This window comes from Sinohyriopsis cumingii, unplaced genomic scaffold (assembly GCF_028554795.1).
Source record: "Sinohyriopsis cumingii isolate HCF-2022 unplaced genomic scaffold, ASM2855479v2 utg000127l, whole genome shotgun sequence".
NCBI lineage: Eukaryota > Metazoa > Mollusca > Bivalvia > Unionida > Unionidae > Sinohyriopsis > Sinohyriopsis cumingii.
This window is the reverse complement of record NW_028315871.1, coordinates 3,059,408-3,067,894: the sequence shown is the minus strand read 5'-3', so window position 1 is coordinate 3,067,894 and position 8,487 is coordinate 3,059,408. Positions and strand designations below refer to the sequence as shown.

General features: G+C 30.0%; 1 long non-coding RNA gene across 1 annotated transcript; it reads left to right on the top strand.

The window, feature by feature from the left end:
- The first annotated feature begins 2,404 nt into the window (after nt 1–2,404).
- LOC149774847 (uncharacterized) lies at nt 2,405–7,793 on the top strand. Its single transcript, XR_016416707.1, has 4 exons — nt 2,405–2,520; nt 5,181–5,217; nt 5,585–5,679; nt 6,838–7,793. It is a non-coding gene; the product is annotated as an uncharacterized LOC149774847 (long non-coding RNA).
- The last annotated feature ends 694 nt before the right edge of the window (nt 7,794–8,487 follow it).

Genomic DNA, 8,487 nt, shown 5'->3' with positions numbered 1-8,487 from the left:
ATATTGGCCCAACTCTTAAACCTGGTATATAAATACACTTGAATCATACTTTTGGATGAAAGGATCGCCTTTTATTTATGTACACTTGCTAAAATCACAAACTAGCCTGTGATTTAAGAGAAAATCATGGGGTATAAAAGACTTGGACTTATTTTAGTAACAAAAACAAATAATGCCTATAATGATACTACTTATAATAGTTGACTTGCAAACCTTATACACATGCAATTGCATAATATTATAGTTTCATGCAGCGTGATTGAAACATGCTTTAGGAAAGCAAATGCATAGTTGCTGTCTGTTGAATAATAAAGTGAGAATTCTTAAAGTTATTGTATGTATTTTTCCCAGTTAATGTCATGTATTTATTCTCAAAAAATATGCATATACATGCCATAAACAAATCCCAAACATGTTTATCATTCGAGAATGTCATGATTTCCTTCACTCTTGTTCCATGCCGTGGAACCACAGAAGACATAAGAAAACAAAATCATTTAAAACGTATTGATGATAACAAAGTATTTATTTTGCGCGTAGTTACACCTATGATGTATTAATATTCCTTTACATAAACTAGTAAATATTTACAAATTATGATATTGAATATGATAAATATACACATTTGTGTCTGTATTTATTCCGATGCAACTTTATCAAGTGTCAATAAATGGTTATAAATATTAATGCATCTGCTGCCTTGCTAAGTAAATTAAATACTTAAAATTTATTCTAACCTTAACCGAACCCTAATCATAACCCTAAATAACTGTACTGATGTATTATTTATAACTTAAATACATATTGTTCAAAATACCTCCTTCTACCTCTCTCTTATATATTTCCATTTTGCAGGATTTATATATGTCCCACATTTGGCCCCAAATTATTCTTCAATAGATTTACTACAAAGAATAATACAAATCTGAAACTTAACAAATCTAGCAACCTTACAATTTTGACTGATTTGCGATAAAAAATGTCATTGCTCCCGACATAAATTTTGTTTTATATTTTTCTATATTATATTTCAGATTTGGAAACTGTATCATTCTAGATAGTCTTGTATCATATCTCCCCATAGTATATTGAAGGTGTAGGGAGAAATATCACTTACTGAACCTTTGTCCCAACTCCACATTAAACAACAAAATAATCCAGAGTTCATTATTTGAATTTCGATACAAAAGTCTGTTATGACTGCACACACACAGACAGACAGATAGACAGACACACACACACGTGCACAGGAGGCACATGTTTATGTTATCATCAAAACTACTACCAAGTTTTGAGATTTGCAATTAGGAGACTGTGGAGGAGAGGGAGATATAACCAGATGATGTATTAAAGCAGTGTGATCTTAATATCACCTACATTGGCATGGGAATAACAAGACATTACTATCCGCCAATAAAATCCCATTACCAGCAAAGTTTATCATCATAGTGTACCTGATCATATGTAGCACATGGCCATTCCCCTTTTTTAAAGACCAATGCTTTCTACAAAAATGTAGAAGGTCCCTTCATATTGCGATTGAGTTCAAATTAACGAATAATCATGAGTTTATCAGTTTGTCATAGATATTTAACTCTACGGAGTTTTAAGTTTGGCATAGATAGCCTCCACAGAGGAGCATTTTTATTTTTATTTCTGTATCATTATATTTATGATTAGTCGGTGAGCTATTGCCAGAAAACAGCACAGATTAAAGTACCAACATGTTCAATGACGTAATCCTTGATTGGCAATATATTTCAAAATGAAATGAATAATAATGCATTGCAAAAAGTCAATTAACATCTAAGAAAACTTAAACTCTTGATACATGTATGGGGAAAATTACAGAAGTTTCCCTAGGTAGTGAATGAAGCATATTTTCCTTTAAGGTCTTGAAGACAAAATATTTAGCGATTCAAGCACACACACAAAGAGTGACCCATATATACAAATATTTAAATTGTACAGTGAAACAAAACATAAAATTTATTTAAAATATACCATCTTCAGTAAATTTGCAAAGGCAATAGAATATATATCATCTTGCATATCATACAGATGAGTCAATGCATATTTGCTTATAGTCTTACCAGGAATTTGGTCCATTCAGGGCGCATTGCACAACAATATGTTGAATATAAACAAACTGGCAATGCAATAAGAAAGTGCTAGCAGTAAAATGTATTTATTTGTTTCTACTTTGAATAGCTACGATTCATTAAGCTTATGCAAGCATTTCTGATGCAAATGAGTAAGTCATGATTTATTATGCCTTAATAATACTTGATCGAAATACAAGTCAGTAAATTAACAAAGTTTTAAGACTTTCTTTAGTAAAATCATGTGTAATATTAATACTACTCACAAAATAATTACCAAGATAACTCTTATGTTCCATATCAAGCTCAAAAAGTCAAATAAATGCCAGATCTGTCAGACATGATGCAGCCAGTGGACAAGATTATGAGGGACTGCATGTCACAGAAACTGAAGCAAATCAATACCTACAGCTTAATGGTAAATTAACTTATGTCTTAGTTCTTGGTGTACATTGTATAAGTCTGCATACTTAATTAAACATATATGATTAAAATGATTTCTTAATATGATGATTCGAAGACACTAAAAGCGTAAAAGCATTTAAATATTAAAATTCACAGTTATGTTGAGATCCTCATTCTGTTCTAAATTTATATTTGTATGTATTCTTTCATTCTTGTAAATGCTAGAAAAGACATCTTGTTGAGCCCTGAATAATTGTAACGGTTCTATCATTCAAACATTTGACCAATCCCTGGTTTTCCCGATTCTGCCCATTTTCTTTCAATACACCTTGTTCATCATTCATTACAATTAATGCCGAGATTTCCTCAATAATAAATTGTAAGAATAAAACAAAAATAATATCTAATATGTGCAAATATTTATCTCACAATATTATAGCGCAGTTCATATTTTCCACAACATCTAAACTGTCTAACTTTCACTTAAGAATGGTGTAGACTTTGTATTTTCAGGATGATAGTTCCACCTATATAATGCTTAAATAATAACTTTGTTCTTCAGTATTTACACATACACATGCACATTGCATTTGAAACAAAATTAACTTTATTGCAGTACGTGATGTTGTATATTAAATTATTGCATGATTTCTTCAAGTGAAATAATATAAAAGAATTAAAAGAACTTTATATACATACATAAATATATATCTATATATATGTCAACGCTAACAATTTTAGATTTGCATTGACGTTGAAATGTGCACTCTGACAAAATGTATCATCATAATGTATGTCCCTCTCACAACTAGATGTTCCTCTCACAACTAGATGTTCATTCAGAAAGGACAGCTTTGGCAATAATTACGCTTATTATATAATTAAATAAATAAATATATAGACTTATTGGCAAAATAATTTTCAAATATTGTCATTCTTATATTTTCATGTGAAAAATATAAACCTGTATATCATAACCTCTGGACCTAAAAGATTCCCCATAATCCCATGTGATACTTAATTGTGTGTGCATAAAAAAGTTGTACCTGCAACAAGAAAAACGAGTTCTTTGTGAGCTAGAACAAATAAATAGAAGCTGTCTTATAGTCCAGATATGGAAATTAGACTTAGATAAAGTAAATTAACCAGACATTGTTCACGGATATCTCTAGCTGTATCTCCTTGCTTCCATAACAACAACAAAACAAAACCCTGTAATGATTTGTTTAATCGATCTTGCATTGTTTTCAGATAGGGTCAGGTAGCAAATAACATGACAACAGTGTAATGTACTGCAACAGATTAGGTCAATCCTATCATTCCTCTTTCTTAAGTCACGTATATTTATATGAACAGGCTATGAAAGGGACGTAAATTTGCGATAAATGGGCGGGGTACGTTATCGTGTTGTGTCCAAGAGTGTGGTTACTCTTCTAAACTTTGATTCTGGAGCCAGTTTAGTATACACTGAAAAGAAAACTAAATTTTCTTTTCCATCTTTATTAGCGAATAAATGCAACCTTGAAGTAGCAATAACAATATATTTTAACGACATAGTATTTTCACGCTTATAGCGATTCTGTTGTTAAATTTCCGTATATGTTTATTATTCCAAACAGTTATGTTATTGTACAGTGACAATAATAGCTAAATTCTCAACCCGCACTTATAAAGTTTATAAATCAGTAAACTGAAGAAGTCTAAGGAAAACTTCTAATTTAACTCTGGAGACATACAAGTTATAACAAATAAAGTGAAATACAACATATTATATTAATCGTGATCAGAAAAAAAGAATACTTATTAGCATTGGAGTAAATAGCTCTGCATGTAAAAAAAAATTGGTATCGATATATAGAATGGAAAGATATTAATGTCGTTTTTGTCTCATTAGTTACAAATGTTTCTGTTTGATACAAGGATAATTCAATACTTTAGGCTTATTTATTTCCCTTAATTATAATGATGTGGCTTCATATATGACGAAACGATGTAGGTAAGTAGTGGGCTACTAGAAAATCAGTGAAATAAATTAACATATTTCGAAAACAGTTAAAATACAACCCATTTTGTATCAAATAAATAAATGCAAGACTCTTCCTTATTTAAATTTCTAGGTTGTATTGCATTTCAAACTTCCAACTAATATTACCATTTTGTTCCTCAAATTTTGCAGGACCTGCTTTCAAAAGAAAAATTGTATCCATCATATAAAGCTAAAATATATCATCGTTACATGCAATGAGCTATTGAAATATCAAAAGGATGTTTGTTTCATCAAAAGCAGTTTTTAAAACAATAAAACTACATCTCATGTGTATTTAAAAGAATTAATGTCAGATTTTCATCACTTGATTTAAATTGTTCAGGGATCCATAACTTTGGATTTACAAGTCTTGCATGAAAACGATGTGCATGTATAATTATTTGTGCCATTAATATAAAGTGAAAGCATGTGTGTAGTAACATTTGTCTGTTTATTGATGCCATTATTCAGTTGTAATTGGCATGACAAGGAGTTCTATGCAAATGTAGCTTAATACTATACGTTGCAGTCTTCACTTCTCTTTTCACATTGGTTTGTATTTGGGTCAAGTCAATATGCCAAATGTTCTATATGTTACACAGTTTAGTATTTCAATTATTTTAAAATGATGTTTCCCATTTTGCCAGGTTTCAAGTTAGAGGAGAACCGAAATAGCAACATAATGTATGTATACATGATATGAACATTGATCAAAATGCAATACATTCATTTGTACAGGTATATAATCATCATCTTTTAGGTGTATTATTTAGGTATATTAAAGTAAATTTAGTTTTTACACAATAAATCTATAAAGTATAATGGTTTTATTTTATTTATTGGTGTCTGCGTTTGTATCCATCGACTTCAGGAAGGAATCAACGACAAGACAGGCATATCAGCCTCTAACTTTTTTAAAATATAAAATAAACTGTAAATATAATTATTTAACATGATGCAAAAATAAACATTTGGTCATTTTTGTCTGAAAATTTACTTTCAACAGCATGGAATCAGATATATCTGACAATATTTCAATTTTTAACTAAAGGTCACCTGAAAGCGATTCATATGAAAAAGTGCACCTCTATGCAAACAATGATATCCAGACGTATAGCTCACTGAAGATTCCCAAAACATCGAAAGGTAACTTCATCAGAATTTTGTCCTCACTTCTCTTGAATGTTATTGGCCATAAAATAAAGAAGGCTATATCCTAATCATATTATTCTAGAGCCCTGTTTGTCTACTGTATTCTCTAAATATAATTTACATGTGCACACTTAATATATACTATTTAACATGCATCTGATGTGATGTCTTTAATTATCTGTTGGAGGCATTTTGATCAATCTTTTTTAGGGCAATCTGTCCAAATCTAAACTATAAAGGTTTTTGTTTCCCTTTAAGTCCAGTATTAAATTGAAATTCATACTAGTGCATTTCATTTTGGGTTAATCATCTAACGGATGCACCATGTCCATCATTTTCACTAGGTGTGTATGTGACAACTACTTTGATGAGTACACGATTTTTTCCCTTGAAGTGTCGATAAATATTGTATCCCCACTACATGCCTAGTGATATTGTTCATATTAGTAAGATCAATCTTGTCTTTTCAAATTAATGTTGCCTGTCATTAATGTTACCGCCGGCACGTAAGGTTAGAGTTGCAAATTGTCAATATTGAAAGAAAAATATGTTATGTTCCATATCCTAGTTTAAGCGACTTTGGTAGCTAAATTTTCCCGTATTCTGTGAAAACTATATTGATGGCTTCCAAAACTTATAAGTAATCATGAAGGTCAAATTATTTGGTATTTGTTAATATATTGACAGCAAAGCGTCGAATATAAATTATTACATTACTTGACACAGAAAGTATTTCAAAACGAGGCTCATATTTCTTAAAACTAAGGTTATAAATCCCGAAATGTATTTATGTATCTTTATTAAATTTGGAACCCATAAAAAACATGATATTAATGGATTACACTCACAGTGATAGTTAACTATGTTTATCGTTTAATACAGCAATGATAACGAATCACTGTCTGTATGGCATATGTTGACACTAGAATGCTATTGAAGGGCACTACATAGAATTATTATCAAAACATTTTAATGAGGTTTGTCATTATTTATCATTGTTTAATATCCCAGATATACCGCCCCTTTATTTTTTGTTTGATTTTCCATAAATAATACAGATAAATTGTTATCATTAACCATTGTTTACATGTGTAAGATGACTTTTATAGTAATATACACATCAGGGTGATATACATTCTTTCTTATTTACAGACTTTCCAACGCTGTATGAAAATACATGGATAAGAACGGCTGACATGAGTGCTAAATACTAATAAAATTCAGGAGAGGCCCAGAGGTTATGTTGTTTCAAGTTTATAACTTCATCCATTTTGTTGGATTAAACATTTGTTTAAACATGTAGTGGGTGTTGCATGTATGGAGACAACGATGAACATTAAACATAATGGATTTCAATATTTCGCATATTTTATATTTTCCAAGATGATTACACACTTATTGGTGATTGGAGATATGTGTAACTTCTTAATTGTTGTTTAGCCTCTATGCATGTTTTAACGTTAAAATTACGTTTGTCAGTTGACTCCTATATATGTATTAACCAGAACGTAGGCATAATATCATTGGCATAACCAGAACATTGGTATAATAACCAGAACATTGGTATAATAACCAGAACATTGGTATAATAACCAGAACATTGACATAATAACCAGAACATTGACATAATAACCAGAACATTGACATAATAACCAGAACATTGGTATAATAACCAGAACATTGACATAATAACCAGAACATTGACATAATAACCAGAACATTGGTATAATAACCAGAACATTGACATAATAACCAGAACATTCTCATATTGATAAGATTATTGACATAACATGCAGATCATTGACATGTGACCTAGAGCATTACCCAAAAATGGCTGAAAATATAAATTATTATTTCATCTCATTATGTGTACACATTTGCTCTGGAAATGCTCAGATCCTGAAATGTGATTCAAAGCAAACTATATGTATAAACAAATGTTTAATAGTTTTTTCGTTCAAACAAACATCATATTAAATATGCATTAATATGTAATTGATGAAATAGTATCAGTATAAAATAATTTTGTTTCAACTGCGTAATTGTTGTTTAATTATATATTCATGTTTTATTAATTTCATATGTAAATTTCTATATGCATATGTTAAAATAATTAATTATTGGCATTGTTGGAGGAACTAAAATACCATGAGCATGTATATTTTGTATTGAATGAAATGATCTCTATAATTGTTTTATTGCAATTATATCATTGAAACTATAATGTTTGTTTTGAGTTGTTTTTTAATAAAAATTACTATGCTAGTCAGACGTGTAAAAGATTAGGGTTCGTTACTACATTTGATAATTAACTCAGTTCTCTGGAATTTACCATTATATTGCAAAATTGATTCCAGAATAGTCAAGGCGGTACAAAAAATCGCTGCATGATTTGGGATTTGTTTAACATCAATAACATTTATTATTTGTAAACATACCAATTTAGTCCGAAACATATATGCATACAAACCTATGTATAAATGTTTCAATTCAAGCTGGCTAACATTTTTAAATACTGAAAGTAAAAATTGTTGAGTAAATATAGCTTCCAACTTTCACTATCAATAAATCCAAGTTCTTTTTCTCATTTCCTGTACAAGGAAGGAATTTCTTTATTTTCTGCCAATGTTAAATGAATCTGTATACCTAATTTGTTTCATGATGGAGGATATTTCATTGATCTAGGAATGTCAGTTTGTAACTTGTATGTTCTACAAAGCACCTTGACTGCCACACTGAATTCGTTACAGGCTAGAAAATTCACATTTATATTATATTTGGCTGTAAAGTGCTCGGGAGATA